We start from the raw sequence: 16,921 nt of genomic DNA, 5'->3' as shown, positions 1-16,921 counted from the left end.
GCCCGAACACCCTGTCCCTTTCTTTACCGAGTTTCTCTGAACCTCAGTTCCTTTTTCAGTGAAGTGGAGATGATGATATTCATAATAGCACCCAACTTGGAGGGTTATTGGGAGGGTTAAGTAAATTAAGACACATCAAATACTTAGCCCTAATCCAGGCACCTAGTCCCAGGTCACTAGGACTAGGTGCCTCTCCCTCCATCTCCCCCTCCCCCTCCCTTTCCCCCCTCCCTCTCCCCCTCCCCCTCCCCCTCCCCCTCCCCCTTCCCCCTTCCCCTCCACCTCCCCCTCCCCCTCTCCCTCTCCCTCTCTCTCTCTCTCTCTCCTTCTCCGCCCTCCCCCTCTTTCTCCTTCTCCTTCTCCTTCTCCTCCTCCTCCTTCTTATCCTCCTCCCCTTCCTCCTCCCCTTCCTCCCCTTCTCTTTCTCTCTCTCCCTTTGTCCCTCCCTCTCTCTAAAATCAATGAACATATCCTCGGGTGAGGATTAAAAAGAAAAAAAGTAGAGTTGTGTTTGGTAAGGGACACAACACCTTTGTAAACCTGTGCCTGCAGCTACTGGAAGAGGAGCCCTGCTAAACCCACTGGCACAGGAGAGACCAGGGTCCCGGACCCCATCTCTACCGCCTCCAGGAAATGAGGCTCCGCCCGAGGGCCCTGCGCAGAGCCCGCTGGTTCAGACTGTGGGCTTATAAATATACTTTTGCCAGTTCTCATACAGGTAGTCGGGTCTGGAGGATCAAGACATGCTCATTTCACTCACAAAAACACACACCACACACTTTATTAGCCAGAATGCAACGTCTCACATTTCCAAGGAGACCCGTTTAGGCGTTGTGTGCAGCACCGGAGCCGGCAGCAGGGAAGCAGCGCCACGCGGCGAGCACACAGGACGCGGAGCAAAACCACACGGAAAACACGTGTTCCCTTTGGAAACAGTGAGAGTTGGTGGTTTTGAAGGACTGTTTATCATGGAACAAAGCCTGGTGGTCGCTTTCTTTTCTCCTTTCTGCAGACAGGTCCGAGGGCGGAGAGGGCCGGGGTCCGAGGGCGGAGAGGGCCGGGGTCCGAGGGCGGAGAGGGCCGGGGTCCGAGGGCGGAGAGGGCCGGGGTCCGAGGGCGGAGAGGGCCGGGGTCCGAGGGCGGAGAGGGCCGGGGTCCGAGGGCGGAGAGGGCCGGGGTCCGAGGGCGGAGAGGGCCGGGGTCCGAGCTGTGTCCCGGAAAGTGCCAGCGAAATGCGGACGCGGTCCTCCCTCCCAGCCCGCTTCGTCTGGGCTCCGCGTCCCCTGCCTTTCTCCTAGTCGTTCTGTGGCCTCATCTCTAGTCTCAGTTCCTCAACTTGCAATACTCAAGTTGTTAACTTATTTCCAACGACTGTGTCTGTTAATAATCAGATGTTATTTAAATTTCAGATGATCCCTGCAAAATTCAAAAGGTACAAAAGGGTAGAGACTCAAGGGAGTTCTCCTCACGCCTGTCCTCCCGCCATGCGGGTCCTTTCCTGGAAATAAGCCACGCCACCCATCTCTTAGGTGTGTTCCCAGAGGAGTCTGTGCGTGTGGAAGCAAGTTTTTCATGTTCATCTCCCTCCCTCCCCCCCCCCCCCCAATGGTAACATACTTGGAGGAATTGAATCGCTTTATTAAATATTTCCATCAGAATGTCTCAGCCATCTCTCTGTCAAGGATCGGTGGGAGAGAAAAGAAGTGACAGACAGCAGCCCAGGGGTTACCCAACTTTCCCAGCATTCACCCAACCCCCGACCCCCCCACCCCCACCCCGCAGTGAGTGATGAGAGGGAGCATGCGCAATGTGCAGGCTGTCTTTGGGAGGTATTGTGGTGAGAATCAATACCTAAAGTTTAACATTCTCTGAGACGTTTTACTCCATCTATCACTGTCACTTATTAGGCAGCCCCTGGAACCCTAAGCAGTACAGTTGGTCCTTGAGTAGCTGTGGGGTTAAGGGTGCTGACTTTCCATGCAGTAAAAAAAATCACAAATAATATCAACAGTCGATTAAGATATATTTTGTTTTGTTTTTATTGATTTCAGAGAGGAAGGGAAAGGGAGAGAGAGATAGAAACATCAAGGATGAGAGAGAATCACTGATTGGCTGCCTCCTGCCTGCCCCTCACTGGGGATCCAGGCCGAAAGCCAGGCTTGTGCCCTGATGGGGAATTGAACCTGGGACCACCTGGTTCATAGGTCAATGTTCAACCACGCTGGCTGGGCTAAGATATATTTTGTATATTATCTGTATTATATATTATACTATATTCATACAATAAAATAAGCTAGAGAAAAGAAAAATATTAAGAAAATCACAAGGAAGAGAAAATACATTTACAGTACTAAAAGTATTTATTGAAAAAAAAATCTACATATACTCGTAGGTGGACCCTCACAGTTCAAATCTGTATTGTACAAGGGTCCCCTGTATACCTGAAGCTGGATGGCTGCCAGAGTGCAGCTTACAGCTACAGTGCCTGTTTACAGAGATATGTGTCTTTGGTTAAGCTTTCCCCGGAGAGCACAAAGTCAACTACAGGATAATTCTGCATAAGAAAGAATGTTTCTTGAATTTGAATTCACCTTTTGAATGCAGATGGAGGCCTCAGTGTTAAAGCAGCCCTGCTGGTGTAGCACAGACACCCGCGGGCTTTTTGATGAGACAGAGCCCATAACATCCCTTCACGAACGTGTTTTTAACTGATCTGAGATCTCGCCCCAGCCTTGGTGACTCTCAAACAGGCCTCAGCGATTCCACTTGCCCGATGCAAAGGCTGACCCGGGTTTCACAGAGACTGAATCCTCAGCCCCGGAGCAGCCGTGTCCTTTCAGAAGGAAGGTCACCCTGGCTGCAGGTCCTTGCTCTTCATTACTTCAAATATTTCTTGCCATGCCCTTCTCTACCCAGCAAAGCTCATTTAGCATTGAAGGCCAGATAAAGAGGTTCACAGACAAGGAAAAGCTCAAGGAGTTCGTCACTCCGATGGCTGCAGCCCCTCCCCCCAGCCCCCCACCCCGCCGCCACCCCCGGGCCTCCCCACCCTGATGGGGGTGGGGATCAGGCAAGCCAGCCAACCTCCTGTGTCCCCTCCCCCTGGCCAGCCCAGCCCTATTGGCCAGATCGAGCAGCTGGCAGGACCCCACCTGTGCACGAATTTGTGCACCAGGCCTCTAGTAGAATATAATATTGCAGATTTTAAAAATGAATGTCTTCATTTTGCATTACAATTGTACTTAGAATGATTATCACTTTAAGTAAGTGACTTGTGTTTTACATTTATGGCACAGTTTATCTTCCCGAACTTTTCTGCTATTTCCAGTTTTCATTTTATTAGAGATGCCATCTCCTCACAACTGAATGAGGAACATGGCCATGCTGGGGGAAATTTCTGTGCCTGTCTCTTTTTGCTCTCTCTTCCTCTGAACAGAAATAATATCTTGGCAGCATATCTCTTTGTCTGTTAAAAAAAAAAAAAAAAAAAAAGGCAGGAAAAGGAAACAGCAGTGGATGATCTGCTTTCTGAAACAGTTTAAGAAAGATCTGGAGGATGTTTGCTTTGCACTGAAGCAGCTTCAACTTCTGCTTTTCCAGTATTTGCAGGAACTTTCCTGACACTAAGGTCAGGGAGAAACAATGGCCAGAGACTGTCTCCTGCAAACGTGAGATGAGTGCCAGCCGTGCCTCAGAGCAGGCGCTGAGAGTGAGCTGTGCTGTTTTTCCTCCATAGTTGTTTCCATATGCAAAGTGGGCTCTCTGCCGCAGCTGCTATTCAATCAGCCACATTTTCGGAACTGTATAGTGCATTTTTAGTTGGCAGGGACATAAAAACTTGATTAGGAAGGAGGTTGGAAGGTCACTTAGTAGTTAGGAGCTGAAATCAGTACTTTTCTACATTTTCCAGAAGAATTACTGTCTTCGTGGGCAAGCAACAAGCAAAATGGTTACTTTAATGATCTCTTTTTAAAATCCTTATCCGAGGACATGTTTATTAATTTTTTGGAATATATTTTTATTGATTTCAGAGAGGAAGGGAGAGAGAGAGCTAGAAACATCAGTGATGAGAGATAATCATTAATCGGCTGCCTCCTTCACCAACTGGGAATTAAACCGTGAACTCCTGGCTCATAGGTCGGTGCTCAATCACTGAGCCACACCAGCTGGGCAGTTTGGAGGGAGAAAGAGAAACATCGATGTGAGAGAGAAACATTAATCGGTTGCCTCCCATACAAACTCAGACCGGGGACTGAGACCACAACCCAGGTATGTGTGCCCTGACCTGAAATTGAACCCGAAGCCTCTTTGGTGTACAGAAGGATGCTCCAACCACGGAGCCACCTGGCTGGGCACATGGTGAACTCTTTTTTTTTTTTTTTTTTTTTTTTTTAAATATATTTTATTGATTTTCCACAGAGAGAAAGGGAGAAGGATAGAGAGCTAGAAACATCGGTGAGAGAGAAACATCGATCAGCTGCCTCTTGCATATCTCCTACTGGGGATGTGCCCACAACCAATGTACATGCCCTTGACCGAAATCAAACCAGGGACCCCCAGTCTGCAGGCCAACGCTCTATCCACTGAGCCAAACCGGTTTTGGCCACATGGTGAACTCTTTAAGCAAAACTAAGTGGCCTCTGTTCCTAAGTCCACGTTTATCATGTCAGTGATAAGGAAAGACCGGGCTGGAGCTTATGGGCCAAAAAGCAGACTGGACAAGACCAGAACATATGCTCCAATTGTCGGGGCTGAGTTGGTTTGAGCCCCTGCAGGAGAACTTGCTAAGACAGAGGAGACACAGCCCTCCCTGGACCATTCTCCCCTGGCTGCAGGGGCGTGATGGGAAGGGAAACCAATGTCACTCTAGAGGGAAGGCAGAGCATTCCTCCAAAGAACGGGTGTTTACACAATCTAGGATTATTCATGTATGTTCAGCCACTAGGAAACAGCTCAAGCAGTGTTCTTGACCGAGGTACACACCCATGCTTGAGGAAAATGTGGAGGCTGGGGGCGTGAGAAGGAGGGGAGAAATCTGGAGTGTCAAGGAGCTTTGGCTACCCATTGGTACTCCCTTTTTTCCTAAAGATTTGACACTCAATCACGGGGCTAAATTCATGTTCCCATCTCAATTAAAGAACTCATTAGGTGGGAATAACAAGTTTACATACCAGTGTGTGGGCTTATGTTATAGTAATAGTAAGAAGGATAAATACAATATTGAATAAGTATTAGTGTGGAATTGAAGTGTGATATCTGAAAGAATGGAATGGAATGTAAACAAACTGAGAAGCACCCTTGAGTGACCCGTATGTATTATAGGAAATAGATAAAGTGACCTGTACCCCATATGTAAGACCGGATAGCAAAGCTCCTGGGACCTGCTGATAAGACACCTCTGAGCACTGAAGACACATAAAAAGAGGAAGCTCCACAGAAGATCAGAGACGTCCCTTCTGCTCCTCCACAGAGGGTCTCTCTCCACTCCCCCCTGCCTGCACCAGGGAAAGCTCTGCCTGAGTCAGAGCCCTGAACTCTGAGCCTTGTGAGAGGCCTCAACTCACACTGAGCTGCAGCTGCAAAGTCCTCCGTGAACCATGTGTGTGTGTGTGTGTGTGTGTGTGTGTGTGTCAGTGCGGATCCCCGGGGGGCCTGCCTAGGATTCTGGAACCCACCAGGACTCTGGTCAATAAACTGTGAGTGATTCGTGCATTGCATTTTTGTCTCCTGTGTAATTTATGCTTGGTGGAATTATTAATTAAGTACCTAGGTTCTTACATGTCAGATTTCTGGCTGAGGCACCCTAGGTCACCTGTGCATATGTCCCTTAGGAATCATTATCCTCATGACCCTCCCAAAACGGGCCAGAGGTATGGATGCATGGAACAGAATAACAGATCTCAGTGTGCGGAGCGGAGAAGGGGTGACAGGAAGAGGTTAACCACAGAACATACCCATGGACACAGACAATAGCATGGGGAAGACCTGGGGTAGGGCAGGGGTTGTGTGGAGGAGGGCAAAAAGGGAGGAAATGGAAGACATCTGTAATACTGTCAACAACAACAACAAAGAAAGGATAATGTAGAGTTTTTTTCACCCTCAAATATTTAAAAACTTTTTTCCCTTTAATTGCTTTCCCCAAGGACTTCAGGTGAGTTATATGTAACAGGAATATTTCAGATTTTGTAGTGGTAGAGAAAGAAAGAAAGAAGTAGGAATAGGGCCAAAGGAAAGGAGGGATATTTAGGAACGATATCAGAATATGAGTTGCCAAAGCCCTGTCCCCATTCATTTGGGTGTTTCATCCATATTTGAACAGTCCTTGATATGCCTATTGTATGACTGGGAATCTGCCTTCTAAGCTGGCTCATTGATTGGCTTCTGAGTGGGCTGAGATTAATTTTAATAATTGCTGATTTTTGTTTTTTCTTGGTTATGAAGTGTTGAAGTAGTGCTCTTGTGAATGTCCCTCAGCTACATCTTGAAGGTTACCCAGTAGCAGTGTTATTGGTGAAAGTGAAGTATTTACTGGTGGAAGTGGGATTTAAAGTTCCATTTCCCTTAATTCAGTACCGGGAGAGGTGTGGCTGGGGATTCAGCAGAGCCAGAAGCAAGGCAGTGACCAGAGTTTCCATTCTATGGTGAGCTGGGTCTAGCTCAGCATTAGGCTAGGTGCAGTCATCAGTCCATTGCATGTGGGAACCACATGGCTGCGGACCATGTGGGCAAATGCAGGGGAGCCAAGAGCATACAGCCTGCAACAAGAGTCCCAAGAATGCAAGAGGCAAGGAAGCAAGAGAGAGAACTTCTTTGTTTAGGAGATTAAGTATCTCAAATCTTCCCAGGCTTGCAGCGGCCATGCCTATTCTGGTCAATGACTGGTTCCCAGGTGTGACTGACAGACAAGCACCTTCCCTTTGTCACCCAGACTTTGCTGGGCTGCATCTATTCTTCCCTCCCCAGTGCTTTCCCCCAGATCAGCTGGGGAACGTCACAGCTGCACAAATGAATGCCTATATTTTTTGGCCTTTCCTTTACTACTTTCCAGCTATTAATAACTGGGTTATTTAGCCCTACCTGGTTTGGCTCAGTGGATAGAGCCTTGGCCTGCGGACTAAAGGGTCCTTGGTTTCATACCAGCCAAGGGCACATGCCTGAGCTGTGGGCTCGATTCCCAATAGGCGGCATGCAGAGGCAGCCAATCGATGATTCTCTCTCATCATTGATGTTTCTATCCCTCTCTCCCTCTCCCTTCCTCTCTGAAATGAAACAAATATATATTTTTTAAAAAGTTGGTTATTTACAACAGTATCAGCAGGTTCAGAAATATTGCAATAATATTAGAATTGGATAAAGGAATGTATCTTAAGCTCTGGCCCGTGTTCTCAGTGGTTAGAGCTTTGGCCAGCACACTAAAGGGTCACGGGTTCGATTCCTGGTCAAGGGCATGTACCTGGCTTGCAGGTTTACTCCCTAGTCCCCTTCAGGGCAGGAGCAAGAGGCAACCAGTCCATGTGTCTCTCTCACATCGATGTTTCTCCCTCCCTCTCTTCCACTCTCTCTTGAAATGAAAAAGTGCCCAGGAGCATTTGAGATCTTACTCCCTGGCATATGTCATCAGTTTGGCTCAAATAAACTCTTATAAAAATTTCCTACAGGCTTGGACATTTTTTGTTGTTGTTAATCCTCACCTGAGGATATTTTTCCCATTGATTTTTAAAAAAATTTTTTAATTGATTTCAGAGAGAAAGGAAGAGGGAGAGAGATAGAAACATCAATGATGATAGAGAATCATTGATCACCTGCCTCTTGCATACTCTCTACTGGGGATCAAGCCAGAAACCCAGGCATGTGCCCTGACTGGGAATCAAACTGCTTCCTCAACCCAAATAGCCAGTGGGGTGAGACAGCTGTTCAGACACCCAAAATCAGAGTGACGGAGATGGGCGCGGAGAATCGTCCGGTGCAGTAATGCAGCTGGTTCTGGAGAAGCCGGTGGAGCCCCAACAGGAAGGGCAGGGCGCCCCCAAATGGGTTCACCCCAAAGAGGGCCCAGTGCCTTGGAAAGACTCACAGGGCCCACGGATCAGGTGAGCTCCTGCAGGCCCTGGCCTGGGTATTCTTAGGGAACTAAGAGTCTCTGTGGAGTCACCCGAGGAAAACTTCCTCCGGGTGTAGAGCAGTCCTCCAGGGATATTCACCGCCTTTGTCTTCTCCAGAGACCTGACACAGGGGCTGCTTTTCCCTAGACGTTTCTGAAGACTCCACAGATCTCAGCCTTAACCGGGGGAGTCATACCTCTGAGCCCAACAAGCCCGCGACAGCCAGCCTCCTGTTTATGTAACAACAGCCAAGATGAGGATCCTCTGATATTTCTAATGCTTCGCACTCACTAGTAGAAAAAGCCAACTAGGAAACTAGGCAGAAAGAATGGAAAGCACATTTAATTGGTCTCTCAAAGCATCAAAAAGAGGATTTACATAAATGGATCAACCTCGATGTCATTTAGGGGTCAATCCAATTCATTGAGGTATTCAGTATGACTATCCTTATTTTAAAAGGGGGACGGTCATTTGGATCTGGATTTGCCAAGCCAAAGAAGATGCATAAAATTACGTGCAAGATTCTTTTCATATGTTATACTAGATACCAAATATGAAAAAATGAGACAGTGGCAAAACCTAGATCATGATCGTTCTCAGGATAGAAATGATCCATTTAGCTGCCCTTCCCTTTTTGAGAATATTTAGCTGCAATTCATATCCCATGGTTACAGTATTGCCCCATTCCCAATGGTCAATAAGAACATATTTTATACTGATTTTTTTCATTAACTCTTTATTGTTGAAAGTATTACATATGTCCCTTTCCCCCCACCATTGACCCCTTCTAGCCCCTCCTGTCCCCCAACACACACCCCAGGGTTTCATCACCCTATTTTTTAAAAATATATTTTATTGATTTTTTTACAGAGAGGGATAGAGAGTTAGAAACATTGATTAGAGAGAATCATCGATCAGCTGCCTCTTGCACACCCCGCACTGGGGATGTGCCTGCAACCGAGGTACATGCCCTTGACCGGAATCAAACCTGGGATCTTTCAGTCCACAGGCTGACGCTCTATCCACGGAGCCAAACCAGTTTCAGCTTTTTTTTTTTTTTTTTTTTTTTTTTTTTTTTAATATATTTAATTGATTTTTCATCGCCCTATTGTGTGTGTCCATGGGTTATGCATATTTGTATACAAGTTCTTTAGTTGATCTCTTCCCACCCACCCTCCTCTGCCTTCCCTCTGAGACTCCACAGTCTGTTCTTGCTTCTGTGTTTCTGGGTCTATTTTGTTCATCAGTTTATTTTGTTCATTAGATTCCACATATTAGTGAGATCATGTGATACTTGTCTTTCTCTGACTGGCTTATTTTGATTAGCATAATACTCTCAGGGTCCTTCATGCTGACTCAAAGGGTAAGAAATCTTTTTTCACTGCTACATAGTATTCCACGGTATAAATGTACCACAGCTTTTTTTATCCACTCATCTAATGCTGGGTACTTGGGCTGTTTCCCAATCTTAGCTATTGATAATTGGGCTACCATGAACATGGGTGTGCATACATTCTTTCTGATTGGTTTTATGGACTTCTTAGGGTATATTCCTAGAAGTGGGATCACTAGATCAAATAGCAGTTCCATTTTTAACTTTTTGAGGAAACTCCATACTGTCTTCCACAGTGGCTGCACCAGTCTGCATTCCCACCACCAGTGTACTAGGTTACCTTTTCTCCACATCCTTGCCAGCACTTGTCATTTGTTGATGGTAGCCATTCTGACAGGTACGAAGTGATACCTCATTGTTGTTTTAATTTTCAAATGTCTGTTGATCAGTGACTTTGAGCATTTTTTCATGTCTCTTGGTCATTTGAATGTCCACTTTGGGGAATTGTCTATTTAGATCCTTTGCCCATTTTTTAATTGGATTGTCTTCATTTTGTTAAGTTGTAAGAGTTCTTTATATATTTTGGATATTAAACCTTTATCAGATGTATCATTGGCAAATATGTTCTCCCATACAGTGGGCTCCCTTTTCATTTTATTGATTGTTTCTTTTGCTGTGCAGAAGCTTTTTATTTTAATGTAGTCTCATTTGTTTACTTTCTCCTTAGTTTCCTTTGCCCTAGGGCAGTGGTCAGCAAACTGTGGCTTTCGAGCCACATGCAGCTCTTTGGCCCCTTGAGCGTGGCTCTTCCACAAAATACCACATGCAGGTGTGCACGTTCAGTGAGACTGAAACTTCATGGCCCATCCACAGAGGTGGATTTTCGGCTCTCAAAAAAAATTTCAATAGTTGTACTGTTGATATTTGGCTCTGTTTACTAATGAGTTTTCCGACCACTATCCTCAGAGATGTATCCATAAATGTATTGCTGCAAGAGATGTCTGAGATTTTGCTGCCTATGGTTTCTTCTAGGACTTTTATGGTTTCACAACTTACATTTAAGTCTTTTATCCTTTTTGTGGTTATTCTTGTGTATGGTATATGTTGGTGGTCTAGTTTCATTTTTTTGCATGTATCTGTTCAATTTTCCCAACACCATTTATTGAAAGATACTGTCTTAACTTCATCATATATTCTTGCCTCCTTTTTCAAATATTAATTGAGTGTAATGGCTTGGGTTGATTTCTGATGTCTCTGTTCTATTTCACTGAGGGTGCCTACATTTCCAGCCATCTCTGACTGGCAGGTAGCAACCCAGCTGCTTTTCATAGCCAGGTGTTTTGCGGGCACCGTTCTCAGTTCTGGTGCTCTGGGATGGGGTTTAGAGCCCAGAGTTCTCAGTGGAGACCCCCCCACAGCTGAGTATCTCTTCAGAATGTAAGCTGCTGAATGTGGAAGCCCAGCCAGCCCTTTTGCAACTCCACTCTTCCTACCAGCCTATGCGGCCTCTGCTTTCTGTCCTTGCTAGTCTTCAGTTGATTTTTCAGAATGGTATTTTTGTATTTTAGTTGTATTTCCAGTTTGGTTCTGGGAGAGTAGCTTCCACTTACTCTACCACCATTTTTAATCCCCTGTTATAATGAGGCTTCTTATAAATGAGCTTTCCCAGTACTGTGAGACCACACTATCAGACCAAAGGGTTGGTCATCAGTGCATTCTTTGGATTGCTTTATGACCCAAAGGAGAAACTGTGGATAAAACAGGGAGGGGCCTAACCAGTGTGGCTCAGTGGATAGAGCATACCCCTATGGACTGAAGGGTCTCAGGTTTGAGTCTGGTCAAGAGCATGTACCTCGATTGTAGGCAGATTCAATCCCTGGCTTGGGTCAGGACACATGCAAGAGGCAACCAATCCAAGTGTTTCTCTCACATCGATGTTTCTCTTTCTCTTTCTCTATCTCCCCAACCCCAACTCCATTCCACTCTCTAGAAAGCAATGGAAAAATATCCTTAGGTGAGGATTAACCACACACACACACACACACACACACACACACACAAAGAATGGGTAGTTCTGTGGAAAATAGGGTGTTTTGATCATAAATTTTTAACCAGAAGGTCATGGTGAGTAGTCATACCCCAGGTATATAAATTCTTTACCAAAGGTTTATCTTTGCCTTAAGTAAGCCCTGTCCATCATTTCTTAAAAAAAAAAAAATATATATATATATATATATATATATATATATATATATATATATATATATTTTATTGATTTCAGAGAGGAAAGGAGAATGAGAAAGAGATAGAAACATCAATGAGAGAGAATCAATAATTAGCTGCCTCCTACAAGCCCCCTACTGGGAATCGAGTCCCAACCCAGGCATGTGCCCTTGGCCAGAATCGAATCCAGGATCCTTCAGTCCACAAGCTGACACTCTATCCACTGAGCCATCATTTTGTGCATCTGGTTAACATACCTTTGAAATAAATTATACTCTCAAGAGAGCAAATAATCTTGTTAGCTATTCTGTAATCCAATCCCCACCTTAATTTCTTCAATCTCCATGTAATCTCCTTTAATTCCCTCCTAAATTTCAAATGCATAAGAGAACCTGCAAACTTGAGATGTAGCTCCCTACTGTATGTTTGATTCAAATAAACTCTTACAACATTTAAAAAATAAATTTAAAAGTACAGAGGCCTATAGAATCGACCACAGCTGGGTGTGATTTTCTTTTGGGGCGTTATCAAATTTAGGTTACTAAATAAACTAGAAGCAAACAAAATAAATGAGACTAAAACATCAGTTTTGGCCCAGACCACATGGTGGCAGGCTTACTCTGTGTTGTTCTTCCTTTTCAGGACCAAAAAAAAAGAAAAAAAGAAAAAGAAAAAGTGGGAGGAAACAAACTTAATTAAGAAATAAGTCTTAATGCTTGGATTTAACTGCATTAAACCACATCTTTGAGGGACTTGCCTTTTAGAAAAGATGACATAACTTATTAGTTTTTTAAGATTATTACCTCTTACAAAATTGTTCTTTACATTTTATGGTACCTGAGCAGCAAGGATTTGGTCAATAGAACATTCTACTTCTAGATCTCAATTTCTTTATCAATAAAATGATGAGGTTGGATTACTTACAATTCTAAAATCATTGCACCCCTCTTATAACTAAAAACAAACAAACAAACAAAAAAGCCTAAATAGTCTTCTTGAGTAATGAACTTCAGTCATATTGCAGTTAACTTGGTAGGTAATATGGTTTTTAAATTATATTGCCTAGGTTTGTGTTTGAATTCTGCCATTTATTAACTGAGATATTAGGTAAGGGATTTAGCTTATCAAAAATGTTAGTTTCCTTATCTGTAAAGTGGTACAAATTATAGGGCATGTCTTGTGGAATTGTTAGAATTAAAAGGGGAAAAAATATGTGAACAACTAGCAAATTGCTCACCAAACTATTTTTTTTACTCAAGGGAAAACAGCTAAATCACATTTTTCAGTCTCACTTATAATTAGTTGCTCTATGACTGAATTCTGGCCAACGGGAGAGGAAGAGAAGCATTCCAGGCTCAGCTCACATAAATCTCCCATGTGATCCTCTTTGTTTTGCTCCTTCTGCAGGTGTCCCCTGGAAAGCCCCTTGCTAAAGATGGCAAAACCACAAAATGGGAAGAACTGTGGTCCCCAAATCGTGGCTTACTGGGTAATTTTATGGCTATTAGGAACACTTGTTTTGGACTTTATATGAGTAAAAAATAAACTTCTATTTTGTTAAATCACTGAGAATCCAGGGATCATCTATTATGGCAGCTAACATGAACTAAAATAGCATGTAAGGCACTCAGTACACTGACACAATAAATGTTAGATGTTATTAATATAATTGAAAAGAATTTTAGAGACAAAGCAGGCAGGTTAGTGAGTCTTAGAGATAAAGAGGGTCCATGGGGAGGAATGCATAGATGGGGGCTTGAAGACGCCAAAATGCTTATCTTACTTGTACACAGGATAGAGAAATGCCACAGGGTTTTACATGTAATTTTACAAATTACATGTCCAGGCAGAAGGAAACATTTCTGGCCTGAGCAATTAAAACAGCCATAAGCCAAGGACAGAGGTATCTCTGGCCTGAGCAGCTGGGAGATCAAGGCAACTCCAACCAGTAAGATACGGGGGAGAGGAAGTGGGAGCACCACGTGGGCTTTAGACTTTGAAACTCACACTAGGCAGCAGGCCAATGTCCCTTATGAACATTAATGCCAAAATCCTCAACAGAATTCTAGCAAATCGAATCCAGCATTACATCAGAAAGATTATACACCAAGACCAAGTAGGATTTATCCTAGGGAATGCAAGGATGGTACAATATCCACATATCAGTAAACATGATACATCACATAAACACATTGAGAGATAAAAATCACATAGTCATATCAATCATCACAGAAAAAGCATTTGACAAAATTCAACACTCTTTCTTGATAACTCTCAGCAAGGTGGGAATAGAAGAATCATACCTCAACACAATAAAAGCCATTTATGACAACTCATAGCCAGCATCATACTCAATGGGCAAAAAACTAAAATCATTTCCCCTAAGAACAGGAACAAGACACGGATGCCCACTCTCACAACTCCTGTTCAACATAGTACTGAAAGTACTAGCCATTGTGATTAGACAAGAAGAAGAAATAAAAGGCGTCCAAATTGGAAAAGAAGAAGTAAAACTGTCCTTATTCACAGATGACATGATACTATGCATAGAAAACCCTAAAGACTCCATAAAAAAATTAGTAGACTTAAATGAATTCTGCAATGTAGCAGGATACAAAATTAATGCCAAAAAAAAAAAAATCTATGGCATTTCTATACACTAAAAGTGAACTTACAGAAAGAGAGACTAAAAAATTCCCATTTACCATCACACCCCCCAAAAAATTAAGATACCTAGGAATAAACTAAACTAAAGAGGTAAAAGACCTACAGGAAACTAAAAAAAAAAAAAAAAAGAAATAGAACTTAAACCGGTTTGGCTCAGTGGATAGAACATTGGTCTGCAGACTGAAAGGTCCCAAGTTTGATTCCGGTCAAGGGCATATACGTTGGTTGCGGGCACATCCCAGTGGGGGGTGTGCAGGAGGCAGCTGGTCGATGTTTCTCTCTCATTGACATTTCTAGCTCTCTATCCCTCTCCTTTCCTCTCTGTGAAGAATCAATAAAATAAATTTTTAAAAAATAAAAATAAAAAAATATAAAAAGAAATAGAGAAAGCCATAAACAGATTGAAGAACATACTGTGTTCATGAATTGGTAGAATCAACATCATTAAAATATCCATACTACCGAAAACAATCTATAGATTCAATGCAATCCCTATTAAAATACCAACGGCATATTTCATAGACCTAGAATGAACTCTCAGAAAATTCATCTGTAATAAAAAAGACCCCAAATAGTTGCAACAATTCTGAGAAAGGAGAACAAAGTAAGTGAAATCTCAAAACCAAATATCAAGCTGTATTACAAAGCCACTGTTCTCAAAACTGCCTGATACTAGCACAAGAACAAACATATAGATCAATGGAATAGAAAAGAGAACCCAGAAATTGACCCAAACCACTGTGCTCAATTAATATTTGACAAAAGGACGCAAGACCATACAATGGAGTCAAGACAGTCTATTCAATAAATGGTGTTGGGAAAATAGGACAGATACATGCAAAAAAATGAAACTAGACCACAAACTTGCAAAAAAAAAAAAAAACTCAAAATGGATAAAGGACTTAAACATAAGATGGGAAACCATAAGAATACTAGAGGAATCCAGAGGCGGCAAAATCTCAAATATGCCGAAGCAATTTCTTCACCAATACAGCTCCTAGGGCAATGGAATTTAAAGAGAAAATAAACAAATGGGACTACATCTAAATAAAAAGCTTTTGCACAGCAAAAGAAAACATCAACAAAACAACCAGAAAGCCCACTGCATGGGAGAACATATTTGCCAAAGTTGTCACCAATAAGGGTTTAATCTCCTACATTTACAGGGAATTCATACAATTTAACAAAAGAAAGATAAACAACCCAATAAAAAATGGGCAAAGGACCTTAATAGATACTTTTCAAAAGAAAAAAATAAGGAAGGCCAAAAGACATATGAAAACATGCTAAAAGTCACTAATCATCCAAAAGATACAAATCAAAACAACAATGTGTTACCATCTCACACCGAGTCAGATAGTCAGAATGGCTATCATCAACAAATCAACAAATGACAAGTGCTGGTGAGGATGTGGAGAAAAAGGAACTCTCCTTCACTGCTGGTGGGAATGCAGACTGGTGCAGCCACTGTGGAGAACAGTATGAAGTTTCCTCAAAAAAGTAAAAAATGGAACTCCCATCTGAGTTCCCACTTTTAGGACTATATACAAAGAAACTAGAAACACCAATCAGAAAGGATATATGCACCCTTATGTTCATAGTGGCACAATTTACCATAGCTAAGATTTGGAAACAGCCTAAATGACCATCAGCAGATGAGTGGATTAAAAACCTGTGGTACATCTACACAATGGAATACTACACTGCAGTTAAAAAAAAAAAAAAAAACTAGCAGAAGGAATTCTTACCATTTGCAACAGCATGGATGGATCTGGAGAGCATTATGCTAAGTGAATTTATCAGAGAAAGATAAATATCACATTATCTCACTCATATGTGGGATATAATGAACAACATAAACTGATAAACAAGAATAGATCCAGAGACAGAGGAACATCGATCAGACCATTGAACCTCAGAAGGAAGGAAGGGGGGGGGGCACTAAAGGACTTGCGTGCATGCAGATAAGCCGAACCAATGGACATAGACAATAGGGGGGTGAGGGCATGAGTGGGGCGTGGGGGAAGGTACTGAGGCAATAGGACACATATGTAATACCTAAAGAAGGAAAAAAATATTTAAAAATAAAACTGTACCTTATTAGGAGAAAAAGGGAAACTCTATGTGGAAACAGCATAAAAAAGCAATCAGATCAGCAAACTGCAGACGTAATTTAAAGGTCACAATCTCAGTGCTCCCAGTACTACTTCCATTGCCTCCCCAGCTCCATCTCCTTGTCACAGTAACTGGGCAGATGATGGCTCAGATACAGAGATGGCTTCTGGCTCCAACAGAATGCCAGGTTTTTCTTTCCTTTTTTTCTTTTATCTTTTTAGATCTCACATACTACATACTAGAAAAGAGAGAAAATATGTGGAGGCAGTGGTCGGCAAACTCAATAGTCAACAGCCAAATATCAACAGTACAACGATTGAAAATTCTTTTGAGAGCCAAATTTTTTAAACCTAAACTTCTAATGCCATATCTTCAAACAGACTTGTCCAGGCCGTGGTATTTTGTGGAGGAGCCACACTCCAGGGGCCGAAGAGCCGCAGTTTGCTGACCTCGGTGTGGAGGGATTACCTACAAAGGCCGT

General features: G+C 43.0%; 1 protein-coding gene across 2 annotated transcripts in view; it reads left to right on the top strand.

The window, feature by feature from the left end:
* Window positions 1-5,510: 5,510 nt before the first annotated feature.
* Window positions 5,511-16,921, top strand: part of RCBTB1 (RCC1 and BTB domain containing protein 1) — a 108,294-nt gene continuing 96,883 nt past the window's right edge. For both annotated transcript variants that reach the window (XM_084879398.1, XM_084879399.1), the window contains exon 1: window positions 5,511-5,696. The gene's annotated coding sequence lies outside the window, so the exon portion shown is untranslated. The remainder of the gene's footprint in view (window positions 5,697-16,921) is intronic.

This window comes from Pipistrellus hanaki (genome assembly GCF_964339955.1).
Source record: "Pipistrellus hanaki genome assembly, chromosome: 3".
NCBI classification, from domain to species: Eukaryota; Metazoa; Chordata; class Mammalia; order Chiroptera; family Vespertilionidae; genus Pipistrellus; species Pipistrellus hanaki.
The sequence above is the reverse complement of the archived record's forward strand: the minus strand, read 5'-3'. Positions and strand labels throughout refer to the sequence as shown.